At 50.3% G+C, this 21,673-nt stretch overlaps 1 pseudogene across 1 annotated transcript; it reads left to right on the top strand.

Moving 5' to 3' along the window:
- The first annotated feature begins 4,261 nt into the window (after positions 1-4,261).
- LOC306740117 (zinc finger MIZ domain-containing protein 2-like) lies at positions 4,262-20,954 on the top strand (annotated as a pseudogene). Its single transcript has 20 exons — positions 4,262-4,311; positions 4,479-4,593; positions 5,549-5,751; positions 6,306-6,465; positions 6,539-6,841; positions 7,692-7,863; positions 10,707-10,825; positions 10,925-11,017; positions 11,150-11,340; positions 11,590-11,731; positions 15,101-15,179; positions 15,305-15,436; positions 15,511-15,616; positions 18,511-18,668; positions 19,070-19,137; positions 19,226-19,294; positions 19,375-19,619; positions 19,727-19,878; positions 20,335-20,496; positions 20,847-20,954. The product of its transcript is annotated as a zinc finger MIZ domain-containing protein 2-like (transcript).
- The last annotated feature ends 719 nt before the right edge of the window (positions 20,955-21,673 follow it).

Genomic DNA, 21,673 nt, shown 5'->3' with positions numbered 1-21,673 from the left:
TGGAAACAGCATCACGTAAACATAAACATGGAAACATAAACATGGAAACAGCATCACGTAAACAAACAACATGGAAACAGCATAATGTAAACATGAACAACATCATGTAAACATCACGTAGATTAGATAAAATAATCCTTGATTAGTTCCGCAGTGGGGAGATTTGCAGGATTAGAGCAGCAAAGTAAACAAATATAAATAATAAACGGTAGAAAACAGTCAACAATACTGAATATTATCCACACAGACAGAATACATAACAGTGTTCATATTGCACAGGTTGAAGTGGCTTCATGGTCGATGGGAGCTCAGCTGCTTGTGCAGCCTGACAGCAGCAGGAAGGAAGGACTTCAGTTCCTCCTTTTTACAAAGTGTTCATTGTTCAGGTGAGCACAGGTAAGACTTCACCATCTCCATGTCCGGTCCTTGGATGTTCACCGGGACCGGAGGAGAGCCATCCTATACGGTCCTGGATCAGATCTCTGTAGTCCACGATCCTATACGGTCCTGGATCAGATCTCTGTAGTCCACGATCCTATACGGTCCTGGATCAGATCTCTGTAGTCCACCATCTCTCTCTCTCCCTCCCTCCTTCTCTCTCCTTCTCTCTCTCCCTCCCTCTCTCTCTCCCTCCTTCTCTCTCTCTCTCTCGCTCCCTCTCTCTCTCTCCCTCCCTCCCTCCTCTCTCCTTCTCTCTCTCCCTCCCTCTCTCTCTCTCTCTCCTTCTCTCTCTCTCTCCCTCCCTCCTTCTCTCTCTCCCTCCCTCTCTCTCTCTCCCTCTTTCTCTCTCCTTCTCTCTCTCCCTCCCTCTCTCTCTCCCTCCTTCTCTCTCTCTCTCTCGCTCCCTCTCTCTCTCTCCCTCCCTCCCTCCTCTCTCCTTCTCTCTCTCCCTCCCTCTCTCTCTCTCTCCCTCCTTCTCTCTCTCCCTCCCTCTCTCTCTCCCTCCTTCTCTCTCTCTCTCTCTCCCTCCTTCTCTCTCTCTCTCCCTCCCTCCTTCTCTCTCTCCCTCCCTCTCTCTCTCTCCCTCATTCTCTCTCTCTCCCTCCCTCTCTCTCTCTCCCTCATTCTCTCTCTCTCCCTCCCTCTCTCTCTCCCTCATTCTCTCTCTCTCCCTCCCTCTCTCTCTCCCTCATTCTCTCTCTCTCCCTCTCTCTCTCTCTCCCTCATTCTCTCTCTCTCCCTCCCTCTCTCTCTCCCTCATTCTCTCTCTCTCCCTCCCTCTCTCTCTCCCTCATTCTCTCTCTCTCTCTCTCTCTCTCTCTCCCCCTCCCTCCCTCCTTCTCCCTCCTTCTCTCTCGCCCTCCTTCTCCCTCTCCCCCCCCCCCCCCCCCCCCCTCTTCCCCCCCCGCCCTCCTGTGTGTGTGATTTCTCCACCTCGGCGATGCGGAGGCAGCAGCGCGGAGTTTAACGTCCAGAAGACATTAGACGCTCAGTCGTTCCCGAGACTATTTCTTTATACTTTAAGAGGAGCTCCTCCTGGACCTGGACCCGGTTCTCCTCCTGGACCTGGACCCGGTTCTCCTCCTGGACCTGGACCCGGTTCTCCTCCTGGACCTGGACCCGGATATTCAGACTGTGGACTCAAACACACGACTCGGTCTCGGCCTCCGTGCAGGATTTAATCGGTTTGTGGATCCTGTGGGGCGTCTTTGAACGGGTTCTGGTAGCGGACGGTCTGGGTTCTGGTAGCGGACCGGTCTGGGTCCTTGATGCCCGGAGGCCCGGAGGAGGGCTCGGACTCCGGGGAGGTGAGAGGAGGTAGGTCTGCTTTCAGGGTCTGTGAGATCCACATCTAATACGTATCGATATCGGTCCCGGTCCCGGTTCTGGTCCCGGTCCTGGTCCCGGTCCACATGTTTAGAGCTGAGGGGAAGCGCCTAGCAGAAGCTAACTGTTAGCCTCCATTGTCACAGCCCGCAGCAGCTAGCGATGCTAACCGGCTAGCTAGCTGTCAAACACTCAAATATTATCAACAAAACGTGATAAATATTAAATTTAATATCAGACGTGTGTGTCGTCGCTTCGTGTCCTCGTGAGGTAAAGTGTTATTATTGTTATTATTATGGTTTTAGTTCGTTTTTAGACGCTGTGACTTGTTGTCGTCTCGTTAGCATGTTAGCACGTAGCATTAGCTTCTACCTGGTGAAGGAATCTCAAAATGTCTCCTGACTCGAACGGCTCTTATTATTATTATTATTATTATTATTATTATTATTATTATTATTATTGTTGTTAGTAGTAGTATTGTATTATTATTTGTATTATAATATTATTGTATTATTGTATTATTATGTTTGTATTATGTTGTATCAGCTATACCATTTTTTTAATATATATATATATATATATATATATATATATATATATATATATATATATATATTGAAGACAGTGACTGTAGTTTATTAACTTGCAACTGGACACGTTTATTCTAATGTTTTTATGTATTTTAATTTGATATATTATTTCTGAGTCTGACTTTGAAAAGTGTAATATGAGTGTAATAGTTTTTTTAAATGCCCAACATTTTTATTTAAATACCCCAAAACTACAGGCTGCTTGTAGCTCAACCTCAGGACGTTTCCTGAAGAGTATGAATATTTCCTGCTGCTGTCAGATGAACAGACCAAAGTCCATTCACAAATCTGGCAATTAAATGTGACCTTTATCAGCAGCGACGCCCAGCAGCCATCAGCTGCTCAGCACAGAGGAAAACCAGGCAGAGCGCTAGAAAGCTCCTGTAGGGGGACAGCGGGGACCATTCTCTCTTTGAACCGCTTATGTTCATGTTCATGTTTATGTTCAGAGAACCTGAGCAGGTAGAGAACAGAGAACATGAGCAGGTAGAGAACAGGTAGAGAACAGAGAACCTGAACAGGTAGAGAACAGAGAACATGAGCAGGTAGAGAACAGGTAGAGAACAGAGAACCTGAACAGGTAGAGAACAGAGAACCTGAACAGGTAGAGAACAGAGAACCTGAGCAGGTAGAGAACAGAGAACCTGAACAGGTAGAGAACAGAGAACATGAGCAGGTAGAGAACAGGTAGAGAACAGAGAACCTGAACAGGTAGAGAACAGAGAACCTGAACAGGTAGAGAACAGAGAACCTGAACAGGTAGAGAACAGAGAACCTGAACAGGTAGAGAACAGAGAACATGAGCAGGTAGAGAACAGAGAACCTGAGCAGGTAGAGAACAGAGAACCTGAGCAGGTAGAGAACAGGTAGAGAACAGAGAACATGAGCAGGTAGAGAACAGAGAACATGAGCAGGTAGAGAACAGAGAACATGAGCAGGTAGAGAACAGAGAACATGAGCAGGTAGAGAACAGAGAACATGAGCAGGTAGAGAACAGAGAACATGAGCAGGTAGAGAACAGAGAACATGAGCAGGTAGAGAACAGGTAGAGAACAGAGAACATGAGCAGGTAGAGAACAGAGAACCTGAACAGGTAGAGAACAGAGAACCTGAACAGGTAGAGAACAGAGAACATGAACAGGTAGAGAACAGAGAACCTGAGCAGGTAGAGAACAGGTAGAGAACAGAGAACCTGAACAGGTAGAGAACAGAGAACCTGAACAGGTAGAGAACAGAGAACCTGAGCAGGTAGAGAACAGGTAGAGAACAGAGAACATGAGCAGGTAGAGAACAGAGAACCTGAACAGGTAGAGAACAGAGAACCTGAACAGGTAGAGAACAGAGAACATGAACAGGTAGAGAACAGAGAACCTGAACAGGTAGAGAACAGAGAACCTGAACAGGTAGAGAACAGAGAACATGAACAGGTAGAGAACAGAGAACCTGAACAGGTAGAGAACAGAGTACCTGAACAGGTAGAGAACAGGTAGAGAACAGAGAACATGAACAGGTAGAGAACAGGTAGAGAACAGAGAACATGAACAGGTAGAGAACAGAGTACCTGAACAGGTAGAGAACAGGTAGAGAACAGAGAACATGAACAGGTAGAGAACAGAGTACCTGAACAGGTAGAGAACAGGTAGAGAACAGAGAACCTGAACAGGTAGAAAACCTGAACAGGTAGAGAACAGAGTACCTGAACAGGTAGAGAACAGGTAGAGAACAGAGTGTGTTAGTGAACTAGTCAGAGAGGTTAGTGAGTTTCATCCAGGTTTTGTTTCTTCTATTATGTCACTCACACGTCCCTTTGAGGCATGATGGGAAATGTAGTTTAGATAATGAATCCTCTCTCTCTTCAGGAGTTTGTCTGATTCGACGCCGGCAAGCCATCAGCCCCGCCCACCATGAACCCTCTGAACCAGATGAAGGCAGGACTTGGCAACAACCCACACAGGTACACACACACACACACACACACACACACACACACACACACACACACCCTGATTTAATTGATCTCTTATAGAAGTCTTTATAGTTTATATGACACTGACTGTGTGTGTGTGTGTGTGTGTGTGTGTGTGTGTGTGTGTGTGTGTGTGTGTGTGTGTGTGTGTGCAGTGAGGGTTCATACCCCTACGACCCCTCCGGCTGGCAGCAGCCCACCAATCAGCCCACAGGATCCCTCTCCGTGGTAACCACCGTGTGGGGCGTGACCAATCCCTCGGCCAGCCAGGTATGACCTCACCAAGCAGGAAGTGTCGACTATAGGGCTGCAACAACGAACGATAAAATCGATAAAAATCGATTATCAAAAGTGTTGGCAACGAATTTCATTATCGATTCGTTGTGTCGCGCGATTATTACGCCGGCAATAAGTCGTGGAGAAGAAAAAAAAGAGCGGAGCAGAGCAACTGGCCGGCCAGCGTTTCTGAGATTGGAGTGAGACACGAGAAAAGCTGAAGTTGTGATCCTCTCAAAAATAGAAGATCTTTGACAAGTCGAGTCTTGGCCAATCAGCGTCTTCATGTTCCTCAAACTTGTTTTTAATGAAGCTAGTCAGCTTGCTATCGCGTTAGCTAACATGTTTGGGTTGTGTATTGTCGTTAAAGTTCCGTTATGTTCCGTTACAGTTCAGTCTTGCTTGTAAAAAAACGTAACGTGATGAAACATGCCGTCACCCCCCGGTCTGGTTCAGTTCACGCTGTCACTCGTTAACGTTAAACCGGCTCACCGGAGGATCTGGCTAAAGGTTTGGTTTTTTTTTTAAGTAGAATGAAGCAAATCACGTAGTTGGGCTTAGCCAACAACGTGACGTCGTGGTCATAAGAGACCCAGAATGAAAGAGTTTAAGGAAGAGGACTCTCTATATGGAGCAGTACAGCTTCCCTCTGTCCAGTATTTCATACATATTGATAAAGCAGGGTATGTAAATGCAGCCTCTGGAGGGATCAATTACAGTAAAAAGGTCAGGCTCAGGGATGTTCAAGGAGCAACCTGTTTGTGCACTTTCTGAAGATGTTTTGCACTGTCACTTCTGTTTTTGAATAAAGGGTTGGAAATGAACGCTTTTTTGATTAAAACATTTTTTTATCCGATTAATCGATTATTAAAATAATCGTTAGTTGCAGCCCTAGTCGACTACCGACGTGTGTGTGTGACGAGTGTGTTACTTCCTGTGTGTCCATCAGGGAATGGGTGGAGGGGTGATGGGGCCCGGGGCCAACCCGGGCGGGGGCCCCATGATGCAGGGCCCCGGGGGTCCGGGCATGGCCGGCGGGCACGGAGGCTACATGGGCCAGCAGGGCTACGGCGAGCCCAGCAAAGGCTACATGAACCAGGGCATGTACGGCCGGCCCAGCGGCTACGGAGGAGGACCGGGCTACACGAGCAGGTGAGGGTCTCACGGCACGGACACCTGGAACATCATGGAGTTTACAATGGTTATTTACAGGCCTATATTGGAATGTAACACATTTACATGACTTTTACAAAACCTTTGGGATTTTATTTTTCAAGGACTTTTCCTTGAATCCCCAAAGGTTTAGTAAAAGTCATGTAAATGTGTTCTATTCATGTGTTCAGGACGTTCATTTACGCTGAGTTTGAAATAATGAATATGCTTTTAAAAGAAAGACTCAAAATATAAGCAGGCATACATACAGGCATCTATATAAATGTTTATTCTTTTAATCAAACTATTGTCTCATTCATTTGAGTCATTTAAGGTTTACTGTATGCTTTGTGTTCTCATTGTTAGTTTAAATACTACATTTACTCACTTTTTACTGTTTACACCCAGATTTCACAAGATGAAATGGTCATAGAAATTTGGTAAAAGTCATGGAAATCCATTGGTCAAAATGTGCATGAACCCTGTAATAAGTGTATTTTGATGGTCGCAGGATATTCCTCATAACTAATGATGTATGGACGTGTTATTGTTAGTTACCCACAGAACGCCGGCGGCTCCAGAGGTTCGGCCGACTTCTCTCAGGCCGCCGCTGCCGCCGCCGTCGCTGCTGCCGCCGCCACGGCGACCGCCACCGCCACGGCGACCGTCGCCGCCATCCAGGAGAAACAAAACCAGGACATGAACTACGGACAGGTAAGGAGAGAGGAGGCGGTAGTGCGCCCTTTGCTGGAGGCTTCAGGTGATTGATCTCTGTTTCGTGTGCCAGATGGGCGGTCAGGGCTACAGCAACCAGTTCATGGCCCACTCCGGCCCCCGCGGCCCCCCCGGAGGCATGGGCCCCGGGCCCGGACCTACCAGGGGCCCTCCCTCAATGGGCCCCATGTACGGACCTGGTGGGGGCCCCCAGAGGGTCCCACAGCACCCACAGCATCCTCAGCACCCACAGCATCCTCAGCACCCACAGCATCCTCAGCACCCTCAGCACCCTCAGCACCCTAACTACGGCCCCGGACCACAACAGGGCCACCTGAGGCCCCCACAGGGCCTGAAACGGCCCTATAACTCTGAGGTGAGAGCCTGGAGGGCCACACGGATCACCTCCTCATTGAACCTGCTTCAATGGGCTCAATGGGGCTCCCTCAATATGAAACATGAACATAAAAGCTTCTTTATTCACATGTGACTCACATCCTCTGTCCTTCTCCTTCGTCTTCTGTCCTTCTCCTTCACCCTCTGTCCTTCTCCTCTGTCCTTCTCCTTTGTCCTTCTCCTTTGTCTTCTGTCCTTCCCCTCTGTCCTTCTCCCTCTGTCCTTCTCCTCTGTCCTTCTCCTCTGTCCTTCTCCTTCGTCTTCTGTCCTTCTCCTCTGTCCTTCTCCCTCTGTCCTTCTCCCTCTGTCCTTCTCCCTCTGTCCTTCTCCTCTGTCCTTCTCCTTCGCCCTCTATCCTTCGCCCTCTGTCCTCCGCCCTCTGTCCTTCTCTTCTGTCCTTCTCCTTCGCCCTCTGTCCTTCTCCTCTGTCCTTCTCCTTCGTCTTCTGTCCTTCTCCTCTGCCCTTCTCCTCTGTCCTTCTCCTCTGTCCTTCTCCTTCGCCCTCTGTCCTTCGCCCTCTGTCCTTCGCCCTCTATCCTTCGCCCTCTATCCTTCGCCCTCTGTCCTTCTCTTCTGTCCTTCTCCTTCGCCCTCTATCCTTCGCCCTCTGTCCTTCTTCTCTGTCCTTCGCCCTCTATCCTTCGCCCTCTGTCCTTCTCCTTCGTCCTTCGTCCTCTGTCCTTCGCCCTCTGTCCTTCGCTCTCTGTCCTTCTCCTTCGTCCTTCGTCCTCTGTCCTTCACCCTCTGTCCTTCTCCTTCTTCCTCTATCCTTCGCCCTCTTTTCGTCTGTCCTTCTCCTTCGTCCTCTGTCCTTCTCCTTTCTTCCCCAGTCTTTCCCAGGAATGCCTCAGCAGTACGGCGTTCCAGTCGGTCCCAGCGTGTTGTCGGGTCCCGGTGGCGCCGGCGGTTCGATTCCAGGTTCAGGTGGGGTCGGTCACGGCGGTCACGGAGGTCATGGAGGTCACGGCCCGTACTCCAGCACCAACATGCAGTACCATCCAGGTAAGACGGTTAATGATCATCTGTGATCGTTAGCTTAGCTCTCACAATAGAAGCTGGGGTAGGGGTAGGGTTATATCTGTTTATTTGCTATAATCTGATTTTAAACAAAAGAGATGCCGACATAACTACATTGATGCTGATTTGTAGGATGTCAGATTTCATGCTTTGTCAGTTTTGTCTGCAACACGACAAGCAAACCACTTTTAAAACGCTTGTTTTCTGAATGGAGTCTGGAACCTAAGCGACACTCAGAATGACTCCTCTAAATCACGCTTTAATACATCAGCAAAGTGATCTCAGAGCACCTAACAGCAGTTCAGAGTATCCGTCCTTGGAGTCAGTGGGAGGGTCTTGGAAAGTTGTCCATAGTTCTACTGGAAGACGTCAACGCTCACGTGGACAATGACAGAGAAACCTGGTGGGGGGTGTTTGCGAGGAACGTCTTGGGGTGATTGGGAGGAACGTCTTGGGGTGTTTGCGAGGAACGTCTTGGGATGATTGGGAGGAACGTCTTGGGGTGTTTGGGAGGAACGTCTTGGGGTGTTTGGGAGGAACGTCTTGGGGTGTTTGGGAGGAACGTCTTGGGGTGTTTGGGAGGAACGTCTTGGGATGATTGGGAGGAACGTCTTGGGGTGTTTGGGAGGAACGTCTTGGGGTGTTTGGGAGGAACGTCTTGGGGTGTTTAGGAGGAACGTCTTGGGGTGTTTGGAAGGAACGTCTTGGGGTGTTTGGGAGGAACGTCTTGGGGTGTTTGGGAGGAACGTCTTGGGGTGTTTGGGAGGAACGTCTTGGGGTGTTTGGGAGGAACGTCTTGGGGTGTTTGGGAGGAACGTCTTGGGATGATTGGGAGGAACGTCTTGGGGTGTTTGGGAGGAACGTCTTGGGGTGTTTGGGAGGAACGTCTTGGGGTGATTAGGAGGAACGTCTTGCCCTGTCTGAACCAGAGAGGTGTTTCGTTGTTGGGCTTCTGTGCTAGCCATGGTTTGTCCATATGAACACCATGTTGGAGCATAAGGAGGCTCATAAGTGGACTTGGTACCAGAACACCTTAGGCCGGAGATCAATGATGGACTTTGTAATCGTATCATCTGGGACGTATGTCTTGGACACTCGGGAGAAGAGAGGAGCAGAGCTGATCACCACCTGGTGGGGAGTTGGATCAGATGGCGGGGAACCGGCTAGAAAGACCTGGCAAGCCCAAATGTGTAGTGAGGGTGAACTGGGTTGGCCTCAAGGAGGTTCTGGCAAACCATCCGACGGCTCAGGAAGGGAAAGCAGGGCCGACCTCAAGCTGTTGTCAGTGGACGGGGGTTCTGCTGACTCAGACAGGGACATCGTCGGCGGTGGAAAGAGCACTTTGAGGAACTCCTAAACCCGGCCAACATGTCCCCTGGAGAGGAGGCAGCGCCTGAAGACTTGGGGTGGATGCACCCATATCCCTGCTGGAGGTCACTAAGGTAGTCAGAAAGCTCCTTGGTGGCGCCGGGGGGATGAGACCCTGAGATGCTGGAGGCGCTGGACGTTGTTGGGCTGTCTTGGGTCACACGCCTCTTCAATGTCACATGGAGGTCAGGAACATGGACTGATGACCGGGAGGCTGGTTCATCTTCAAGGAGGGGGACCGGAGAGAGTGAACTATCAGGGTGCCACCCTGCTCAGCCTCCTGGAGTGAGCTTATGTCAGGGTGCTGGAAGGGAGGCTCCGACTGGGTCCCTCTGGGTTTTTGTAGGGGGTGCTGTGGAAGTATGGGGTGGCGGACCTGCTGCAACGGGGCATCCGGTCTCTGTACTGTAGGAGGAGCTGTGTTCGTATCCTCAGTAGTAAGTCAGACATGTTCCTGGTGGGTGTTGGCCTCCACCAGGCTGCCCTTCATCACCGGTCCTGTTCCTGACCTTCACTGACCTCTGTAGGGCTTAAGAGAGGAGTAAGGAGATGAGTTTCCTCTGTAGGGCTCAGCCTAATGCCGTGTTCACACCAAAACAGTTGCGAAATATTCGCGTGTCCAGATTACATGTTAAGTCAATGCACAGCCGCGTTAGGTTGTGAAAAAGCGAATTTTTCGCCGGGCGTCGCGATTGAAGCGAAACGGCGTCGCAACGCCGCTTTTTCGCTTTTTCGCTTTTTCGCTGCCGTTTAAATATTTCAACTCCAGCGAATAATTCGCATGACGCGGAGTTGCGAAAGCCAATCAGCGTTGAGAAGCTCCACCCGGCATCACCGCCGTTACTGAATGAAACTGCTGGTCCGCTGAAGGAGCGCTGGAAACGGCTTCATTCAGACACTCGTCCTGGAGGAGTCGAGCTGTGTGTGACTACGGATAATGTCATGAACCCAGACACGGGGCGGTTGATGTCCCGACGTGTGTGGGACTTCCTCAACAAGTATAAAGCAGAACTAGAGGTTATTTACCTGGTGGATGAAGGAAATAGTAAATGTTTTCAAGACACAGAGATAAGCCCCGCCCCCTTTCCCCAGCGATGGTTGCGAAAAAACGGATTAAGCACAGAGCGAATTTTATACCTGCGGCGCGATATAGGCGAAGTGGCGTTGCGAAAATTCGCAACTGTTTTGGTGTGAACACGGCATTAGAGATAGAGTAAGGAGCTTGTACGTTGTTTAGGCCTTGAACCTTGAAGGCCTTTTGGGGGAAACTTGATAAAATGAACTCATTTGGGGTTCATACGACTACTTGAAGAATGGGTACAGGAACCCCACAAACCTTGAAACAAACATGTTAAAATATAAAAAAGTAGATACATGTACTTCTTCTATGTCAGATGTTAGCTTAGCACAAAGGGGTACTGATCTGTTACTCGGGGTCTTTCCTGTCCGTTTACCTGCAGGTCCCGGAGGTCCAGGCCCCGCCCCCCAGCGCTCTGGCTCCTCCCCCTCCTATCAGACCCATAAAATGCCCCTCCCACAGTACCCCCCCTCAGGACCCCCCAACTCACAGTACTACAAGGTGAGGAGCTTCATGTGTGTTGTGTGTCCACAGTAATGAAAGGTAAAGCAGGTAAACATTAACATGTGTTGTTGTTGTTGTTGTTGTTTGTTGATGCAGCAGGAGCAGTTTAACGGTCAGAGTGGAGGTCTGAACGCCATGGCAACCGGAGGCGCCGCTGGAGTCTACAACTCCTTCAACCAGCCGTCTGGGGTGAGCCGAGGGTTTTCATGTACTTGTACTGCTACTCATGAAGTACTTTTTACCCCACTAGTCTGGGGTGAGCCGAGTGTTTTCATGTACTTGTACTTCTACTCATGATGTTTACCCCCCCCCTACCCCCAGCCGGGTCGAGGGTTGCCGGGTTACCCCTCCTCTCCGGTCCCGGGTAACCCGACCCCCCCCCATCACGCCCAGCAGCTCCATGGCTCCGCCCTACATGTCGCCAGGCAACAGTGACGTCAAGCCGCCGCCCTCTTCCTTCCTGCCTGACATCAAACCCAACATGGCCGGCCTGCCGCCACCGCCGCCTTCAGGTCCACACACACACTTATTATAACACACACACTTATGATAACAAACACACACACACTCTTACATGATAACACACACACACAAATATGATAACAGACGCACACACTTATATGATAACAGACACACACACACACACTTATTATAACAGACACACACATATATGATAACAGACACACACAATAACAAACACACCCACTGTGATGTCACAGTGTGAGTGCAGGTGTCTGACTGAGGTGACTTCCTGTCAACAGGTAACCCGAGCGACGACCTGCGGCTGACTTTCCCGGTGCGTGACGGCGTGGTCCTAGAGCCCTTCAGATTAGAGCACAACCTGGCGGTCAGCAACCACGTCTTCCAGCTGAGAGACTCCGTCTACAAAACACTCATCTTGAGGTACACACACACACACACACACACACACACACACACACACACACACACACACACACACACACACACACACACACACACACACACACAGATACATTCTGATGGACTTCAGAGTGTTAAAGTGATTTTTGGGTCGGATGGATCTGTTGCATTGTTCTCGTTGATGCATGTTAACTGTGTGTGTGTGTTTAGTTTAGTTTATTTACTGGATCCCCATTAGCTGACGCCTTAGCGGCCGCTAATCTTCCTGCGGTCCACAGAAAGGACAAAATACATACAAAAACATGCAAAACATAACGTGAAGCAAACAGTTAAAAATAATACAAACAGAATAAAAATAAAAAGAGTACAGTCAGATATCAAGTGCAATTCAACCATAACTTATACAAGAAAATCAGATGACTAAAAAGCAAAGGAAAACGTTAAGTGATTGATGTCCTGAGGTGCGCCTTTAATTGTTTTTTGAATGACAGATTATTACCAGTGTGAGTTATATGAGGAGCGAATTCCAAGCATTAATTGCACGAAAAATAACTGTTTGTTTGAGGAGGTTTGTTCTTGGGGTTGGAGGAATCAAGTGACCTGAGCTAGCGTTCCTTGTGAGATGGTTGTGTCTATTAAATGTATATTGTAACTGATTGAAGAAATATTCAGGTGTCTGATTAAATATGACCTTTCTGAAAAACGTGAGGAGGCTATAGTGAAGTAGAGTTTCTACTGAGAACCATGACAGGCGAGATGCATATATGCTGTATTAGTTCTAATTGAACACTGAAGTGCTAATCTGGCAGCTCGGTTTTGAACCAGTTGTAGTTTATTTATGTCCTTCTTAGCAGCTACTGACCATATGGATGGACAGTATAGCAGGTGACAAAAGACCAGGGAGTGTAACACCTGACAAACAATAGAGAGTTCAATAAGTTAAGCACTTTCTGGTCATAGCTATGCTCCTTCCCATTCTAGTGACAAAGCCATCAATGTGCTCAGACCAGACAACTGTTCATCCAACACTACACCAGTAGTTTGGACTTCCTGACCTGTTCTATTGCTGAACCTGACATTGACAGGTGAAGCTGTGTCACCATTAAGTGTGTTCCTTGAGCCAAACACAATACATTTAGTTTTGGAAATGTTCAGGGCTAATTTGTTCAGTTTCACCCAATCAGACACTTTCTCCAGATCCTGATTCAGAATGGTTGCGAGTTCTAGTTGGGTTGAAGCCTGGCTTCAAACAAACAGTGTCAAACAGTGTTGTCATCCGCATGCATTACCATGTTGGAATTCTTAATTGATAAAGGGACATCATTTGTAAAAATGGAAAAGAGTAAAGGGCCTAAGCAACTTCCTTGTGGAACTCCACAGCTAACGTAACTACAGTCTGATAAACTGCTATTACAAAAGACTCTTTGATCTCTCAGAAAGATAACTGACCATCCAAGAGAGTGCAGTAATGCTGAATCCATAGCTTTCAAGTTTGGTAATCACAATTGTCTGGTCAATAACATCAAATGCAGCACTAAAGTCAAGCAAGACTGTGCCGCCCATGTTCTTATTGTCCATCTGTATCAGCCAGTCATCAGTTAGCTGGGCAAGGGCAGTTGATGTTGAGTGATTCGGTCTGGATGCATGCTGGGAGCTAGTAATGAGGTTATTCACAATAAAATAATCCTGTATTTGTTTGAAAACTATTTTCTCCAACAATTTGCTCAAAATGGGTTGTATACTAATTGGACGACTATTTACACATGTGAAGGCTGATTGCTTGTCCTTTGGTATAGGAATCACCTTCGCCACTTTCCAGACCTTTGGGCATACGCCGTACATTAAGCACTTGTTGAAGATGTGACATATTGGAATAGATATGTAAACAGGCAAATCACAACAGCTGACCATCGAGATGATCTGTACCAGCCATTTTATCAGCAGGCAGAGACAACAGCATTCTCTCAATGTCAGGGAAGTAACCTGCACAAAATCAAAATGGCAGTTTGTATCCTTCATCATATAATTCTCGATTAGTGTGCATGAGGAGGAGCCATCAGTGGGTGTCAAGTTCGTTCTGAGATTATCAACTTTACTCATGAAGTAGTTATTGAAGTAATTGGCAATCTCTACTGGTCTTGTGAGGAAAGTACCATTATTTATTATGTTAGGCATTGATTGATGTGAGGACCTACCCATAATATCATTCATAATTCTCCAGAGTTTTTTTCCATCATTCTTTGAGTCGTCAATTTTACTCTGGTAATACTCTCTCGTTTTCCCTCAGTTCAGTTCAGTTACATGATTTCTTAATTTGCAGTACGTTTTCCTACCAGACAGTAAGCCAGATGTTTCAGCCACTATTTTTGCCTCATTCTGTTGCACCATAAGTATTTTTAAATCACTACTGACCCATGGGGCACATTTTGCCTTTACAGTTTTTTTTTTGAATGGTGCATGTTTATCAGCAATATTCATAAATAATTTCATGAATATGCTTAGGGCCAAAACAGGGTCCTCCTCTTGACACACCATTGACCAGTTTGCATTCTTTACATCCTCCATAAAAGATTCCTCTTGGAAGTGTTTGTATAACCTTTTGTGTGTAATCCTACAGGCTTACACACTTTCAGGAGTTTAGTTTTCCTTCTAAGTGCTGTTAAGTTGTGATCGCTGAAACCAACAACTACTGACACTGCTTTAGAGCAGTGCTCAGGGGTATTAGTGAAGAAGTGATCATTGCATTTAGATGATTTTAGCCCATTCTTATTTGTACTAGTTCTTGTTGGTAATGTAATAGTTTGCGTTAGGTTACAAGCACTGGCTACTGCAAGAAGCTTCTTCTTTAACGGACAGTTAGATAACCAATCGATATTTAAATCACCCTCAAAAAACACTTCACGGTTATCATCACTAGAATTATCCAACATTTCGCAGATAGAATCTAAGTATGCCATGTCCGCACTAGGCGGCCTATAGCAGCAACCCACAAGTATCGGTTTAGTTTGTGGCAGATGAACTTGTAACCACAGTGCCTCAATGCCACACATCATTAAATCACTTCGTACTTTTACTGGAATGTTATTCTGGACATAAAAAGCCACGCCTCCCCCATATCTGATCCGGTCATTTCCATTTTGTGTGTGTGTGTGTGTGTGTGTGTGTGTGTGTGTGTGTGTGTGTGTGTGTGTGTGTGTGTGTGTGTGTGTGTGTGTGTGTGTGTGTGTGTGTGTGTGTGTCTCTGTGTCTGTGTCTCTGTGTGTCTCTGTGTGTGTGTGTGTGTGTGTGTGTGTGTGTGTGTGTGTGTCTGTGTGTGTGTGTGTGTGTGTGTGTGTGTGTGTGTGTGTCTGTGTCTGTGTGTGTGTGTGTGTGTCTGTCTGTCTGTCTCAGACCGGACCTGGAGCTCCAGTTTAAGTGTTACCACCACGAGGATCGACAGATGAACACCAACTGGCCCGCCTCGGTCCAGGTCTGACCTCCTCTTCTTTTACCTCCAGTCTTTTAGTTTGTATGTTGAGTCACAAGCGACCCGTGTAAACATTGTAAACAAAGAGGATCACGTTCACGACAATAGATCCTCCTTCTCTTCCTCAGGTGAGTGTGAACGCGACCCCTCTCACCATCGAGCGAGGCGACAACAAGACCTCCCACAAGCCCTTGTACCTGAAGCAGGTGTGCCAGCCGGGCAGGAACACCATCCAGATCACCGTCACCGCCTGCTGCTGCGTAAGAAGCTCCGCTCGTCCGCCACAGGGAGGAGGAGCCGCTCGACGCTAACGCACCTGTCTGTCTCTCCGCAGTCTCACCTGTTCGTCCTCCAGCTGGTCCACCGCCCGTCGGTCCGCTCGGTGCTTCAGGGTCTGATGAAGAAGAGGCTGCTGCCGGCCGAGCACTGCGTCACCAAGAGTGAGTCGACACACGCGCCGACACACGCATGGACACACGCGTCGACACACGCATGGACACACGCGTCGACACACGCATGGACACACGCGTCGACACACGCATGGACACACGCGTCGACACACGCATGGACACACGCGCCGACACACGCATGGACACACGCGTCGACACACGCATGGACACACGCGTCGACACGCGCATGGACACACGCGCCGACACGCGCATGGACACACGCGTCGACACGCATGGACACACGCGTCGACACACGCATGGACACACGCGTCGACACACGCGCCGACACACGCATGGACACACGCGTCGACACGCATGGACACACGCGTCGACACACGCATGGACACACGCGTCGACACACGCATGGACACACGCGTCGACACGCGCATGGACACACGCGCCGACACGCGCATGGACACACGCGTCGACACGCGCATGGACACACGCGTCGACACGCGCATGGACACACGCGCCGACACGCGCATGGACACACGCGTCGACACGCATGGACACACGCGTCGACACACGCATGGACACACGCGTCGACACACGCGCCGACACACGCATGGACACACGCGTCGACACGCATGGACACACGCGTCGACACGCATGGACACACGCGTCGACACACGCATGGACACACGCATGGACACACGCGTCGACACACGCATGGACACACGCATGGACACACGCATGGACACACGCGCCGACACACGCATGGACACACGCGCCGACACACGCATGGACACACGCGTCGACACGCATGGACACACGCGTCGACACACGCATGGACACACGCGTCGACACACGCATGGACACACGCGTCGACACACGCATGGACACACGCGCCGACACGCGCATGGACACACGCGCATGGACACACGCGTCGACACGCGCATGGACACACGCGCCGACACGCGCATGGACACACGCGTCGACACGCATGGACACACGCGTCGACACACGCATGGACACACGCGTCGACACACGCGCCGACACACGCATGGACACACGCGTCGACACGCATGGACACACGCGTCGACACGCATGGACACACGCATGGACACACGCGTCGACACACGCATGGACACACGCATGGACACACGCGTCGACACACGCATGGACACACGCATGGACACACGCATGGACACACGCGCCGACACACGCGCCGACACACGCATGGACACACGCATGGACACACGCGCCGACACACGCATGGACACACGCGTCGACACACGCATGGACACACGCGCCGACACACGCATGGACACACGCGTCGACACACGCATGGACACACGCGTCGACACACGCGCCGACACACGCGTCGACACGCATGGACACACGCGCCGACACACGCATGGACACACGCGTCGACACGCATGGACACACGCGTCGACACACGCATGGACACACGCGTCGACACGCATGGACACACGCGTCGACACGCATGGACACACGCATGGACACACGCGTCGACACACGCGTCGACACACGCATGGACACACGCATGGACACACGCGTCGACACGCATGGACACACGCATGGACACACGCGCCGACCCACGCATGGACACACGCGTCGACACACGCGCCGACACACGCATGGACACACGCGCCGACACACGCATGGACACACGCGTCGACACACGCATGGACACACGCGTCGACACACGCGCCGACCCACGCATGGACACACGCGTCGACACACGCGCCGACACACGCATGGACACACGCGCCGACACACGCATGGACACACGCGCCGACCCACGCATGGACACACGCGCCGACACACGCATGGACACACGCGCCGACACACGCATGGACACACGCGTCGACACGCATGGACACACGCATGGACACACGCATGGACACACGCATGGACACACGCGTCGACACGCATGGACACACGCGTCGACACACGCATGGACACACGCATGGACACGCGCGTCGACACACGCATGGACACACGCGCCGACACACGCATGGACACACGCGCCGACACACGCATGGACACACGCGTCGACACACGCATGGACACACGCGTCGACACGCATGGACACACGCATGGACACACGCATGGACACACGCATGGACACACGCGTCGACACGCATGGACACACGCATGGACACACGCGCCGACACACGCATGGACACACGCGTCGACACACGCGCCGACACACGCATGGACACACGCGTCGACACGCATGGACACACGCGTCGACACACGCATGGACACACGCGTCGACACACGCATGGACACACGCGTCGACACACGCATGGACACACGCATGGACACACGCATGGACACACGCGTCGACACACGCATGGACACACGCGTCGACACACGCATGGACACACGCGCCGACACACGCGTCGACACGCATGGACACACGCGTCGACACACGCATGGACACACGCGCCGACACACGCATGGACACACGCGTCGACACGCATGGACACACGCATGGACACACGCGCCGACACACGCGTCGACACACGCATGGACACACGCGTCGACACGCATGGACACACGCGTCGACACACGCATGGACACACGCGTCGACACGCATGGACACACGCATAGACACACGCGTCGACACGCATGGACACACGCGTCGACACGCATAGACACACGCATGGACACACGCGTCAACACGCATGGACACACGCATGGACACACGCGCCGACACACTTATGGACACACGCGTGGACACACGCGTGGACACACGCACTGACACGCATGGACACACGCGTCGACACGCATGACACACGCGTCGACACGCATGGACACATGCGTCGACACGCATGGACACATGCATCGACGCTCTGAGCCGATCAACCGTGTTTTGCTAACGTGAACTCTCTCTCTCTCTCTCTCTCTCTCAGTCAAGAGGAACTTCAGCAGCGGTTCGATCCCCGGGACGCCTGGGCTGAACGGAGAGGACGGCGTGGAGCAGACCGCCATCCGGGTCTCGCTGAAGTGTCCCATCACGTTCCGCCGCATCCAGCTGCCGGCCAGAGGTCACGACTGCAGACACATACAGGTCAGAGGTCACGACTGCAGACACATACAGGTCAGAGGTCACGACTGCAGACACATACAGGTCAGAGGTCACGACTGCAGACGCATACAGGTCAGAGGTCACGACTGCAGACGCATACAGGTCAGAGGTCACGACTGCAGACGCATACAGGTCAGAGGTCACGACTGCAGACACATAAAGGTCAGAGGTCACGACTGCAGACGCATTTTTAGACATTTATTTACATGTATCTACCATTTTATTCATATATTTCACTGCTTTTGTGAACCTTAGAAAAGGCCTAAGACCCTGAAGGGTTAAAGAGTTTGATGTATATATTAATATATATATATATATATATATATATATATATATATATATATAAATAAATATATAAAATAAACACACTGATCTGTCTGCAGTGTTTTGACCTGGAGTCGTACCTGCAGCTGAACTGTGAGAGAGGAACCTGGAGATGTCCTGTGTGCAAGTACGTCTCTACTATTATTTATTGATCACAAAACCTGTTTTTTACACATGTATATAATGTGTGTGTGTGTGTGTGTGTGTGTGTGCAGTAAAACCGCCCTGTTGGAAGGCCTGGAGGTGGATCAGTACATGCTCGGGATCCTCATCTACGTTCAGAAGTAAGAAACCTTCCTTCAGACTTTACTTTGAGTGTTCTGAGCGTCTGTATTTTATTTTGAAGGTCTGTTTCCTCCCCTAGCTCCGAGTACGAGGAGATCACCATCGACCCGGTGTGCAGCTGGAAGCCGGTCCCGGTGAAGCCGGACCTGCATGTGAAGGAGGACCCGGACGGCCCGGTGCTGAAGCGCTGCAGGACGCTCAGCCCGAGTCACATGGTGCTGCCCAGCGTCATGGAGATGATCGCCTCACTAGGCCCCGCCCCCTCCTCGCCTATGCCCTACCCGCCCCTCCCTGCAGGGGGCAGCGCAGCGGACTACCCTCCAGGTACCCGTCCTCCTGGTCCTGCTGCTGACCAGTGACCAATGATCAGTGATCACAACTGTGTGTGTGTGTGTGTGTGTGTGTGTGTGTGTGTGTGTGTGTGTCCTCAGCTCCGTCCTATCCCAGTCAACATACCGGTTTCTCAGACTTCACTGGTCCTGGTCTTGGTGGGGACTTCTCGTCCCCCGGTCCGCCCCCCCTCTCCTACCAGTCTGAGCTCCTCCTCTCCCCCGACAAGCCCCTCCCCCACCTGGCTGCACAGGTAGGCTTCATCTTCATCTTCATCATGTTTATAATGGGGATTATTTCCACTCACTCAGTTCACCTCCTGCTCCCTTCTCTCTTCTCCTGTCTCCTTCCTCTCATCTCCTGTCTCCTTCATCTCCTCTCCTGTCTCCTTCTCTCCTCTCCTGTCTCCTTCCTCTCATCTCCTGTCTCCTTCCTCTCCTCTCCTGTCTCCTTCTCTCCTCTCCTGTCTCCTTCATCTCCTCTCCTGTCTCCTTCATCTCCTCTCCTGTCTCCTTCTCTCCTGTCTCCTTCCTCTCCCCTCCTCTCCTGTCTCCTTCCTCTCCTGTCTCCTTCTCTCCTCTCCTGCCTCTCCTCTCCTGTCTCCTTCTCTCCTCTCCTGTCTCCTTCCTCTCCTCTCCTGTCTCCTTCCTCTCCTCTCCTGTCTCCTTCCTCTCCTGTCTCCTTCTGTCTTCTCCTCCCCTGCTCTCAGATGTCGGGCCGTTTGGACTCCACTTCCCATGGTGCAGCTCTCTCCCAGCAGCAGGGTCTCCATGGCAACATGATGATGCAGCGTAGCAACCAGAACACCCGTCTCCAAGGCGACGGCTCCTTCGGTCTCGGAGCGACGGAGGTTCCTGAACCGTCTTTAGACGTGAGATTATTTATATATATATATATATATATATATTATTATTATTATCACCACTAAACACCACTATGTAATACTCTACCGTGGTATTAGTACTAAATAATAACATATCATGTTTAACGTATTTTACTATGTATATAATGTATTTAAACGTATTTAACTATTTATATAATATATTTAAACTTATTTAACTATTTATATAATACATTTAAACATGTTGATACTATTGTTTACACGTATTTAAATATTGATATAGTTTATTTACATGTATTTAAAGCTAAACAGTTTGTTGAGTCTTCAGGATGAAAACAGAAAGTCGTGTTTCATCACTTCCTGTTTGTTTGTTTGTGAAGTTGCTTCCGGAGTTGACCAACCCAGACGAGTTGCTGTCGTACCTCGGACCTCCGGACCTCCCGAACAACAACAACGACGATCTGCTGTCGCTGTTTGAGAACAACTGAACACACAGAGACAGACACACACACACACACACAAACACTGTAAGATATGAACTCGACTCCTCACTGGACGGAGCGGACCTTTAGAGCGGAGGACTCTTGTTTTATTGATGTTTTTTAACCCTCTGATGCCGGGACTCCTCATCGGACCTCGCCGCTCACAGGAAGTGTCTCGTCCTCGTCTACGTTCGTCTACGTTCGTCTACGTTCGTCCTCGTCTACGTTCGTCTACGTTCGTCTACGTTCGTCCTCGTCTACGTTCGTCTACGTTCGTCCTCGTCTACGTTCGTCTACGTTCGTCTACGTTCGTCTACGTTCGTCCTCGTCTACGTTCGTCTACGTTCGTCTACGTTCGTCTACGTTCGTCTACGTTCGTCCTCGTCTACGTTCGTCTACGTTCGTCTACGTTCGTCCTCGTCTACATTCGTCTACGTTCGTCTACGTTCGTCCTCGTCTGCGTTCGTCTACGTTTGTCTACGTTCGTCCTCGTCTACGTTCGTCCTCGTCTACGTTCGTCTACGTTCGTCCTCGTCTACGTTCGTCTACGTTCGTCCTCGTCTACGTTCGTCCTCGTCTACGTTCGTCTACGTTCGTCCTCGTCTACGTTCGTCTACGTTCGTCCTCGTCTACGTTCGTCTACGTTCGTCCTCGTCTACGTTCGTCTACGTTCGTCCTCGTCTACGTTCGTCCTCGTCTATGTTCGTCTATGTTCGTCTACGTTC

Source organism: Taurulus bubalis, assembly GCF_910589615.1.
Source record: "Taurulus bubalis genome assembly, chromosome: 8".
Taxonomy (NCBI): Eukaryota; Metazoa; Chordata; class Actinopteri; order Perciformes; family Cottidae; genus Taurulus; species Taurulus bubalis.
Note: the sequence above shows the minus strand (reverse complement) of the source record. Positions and strands in the feature narration are given on the sequence as shown.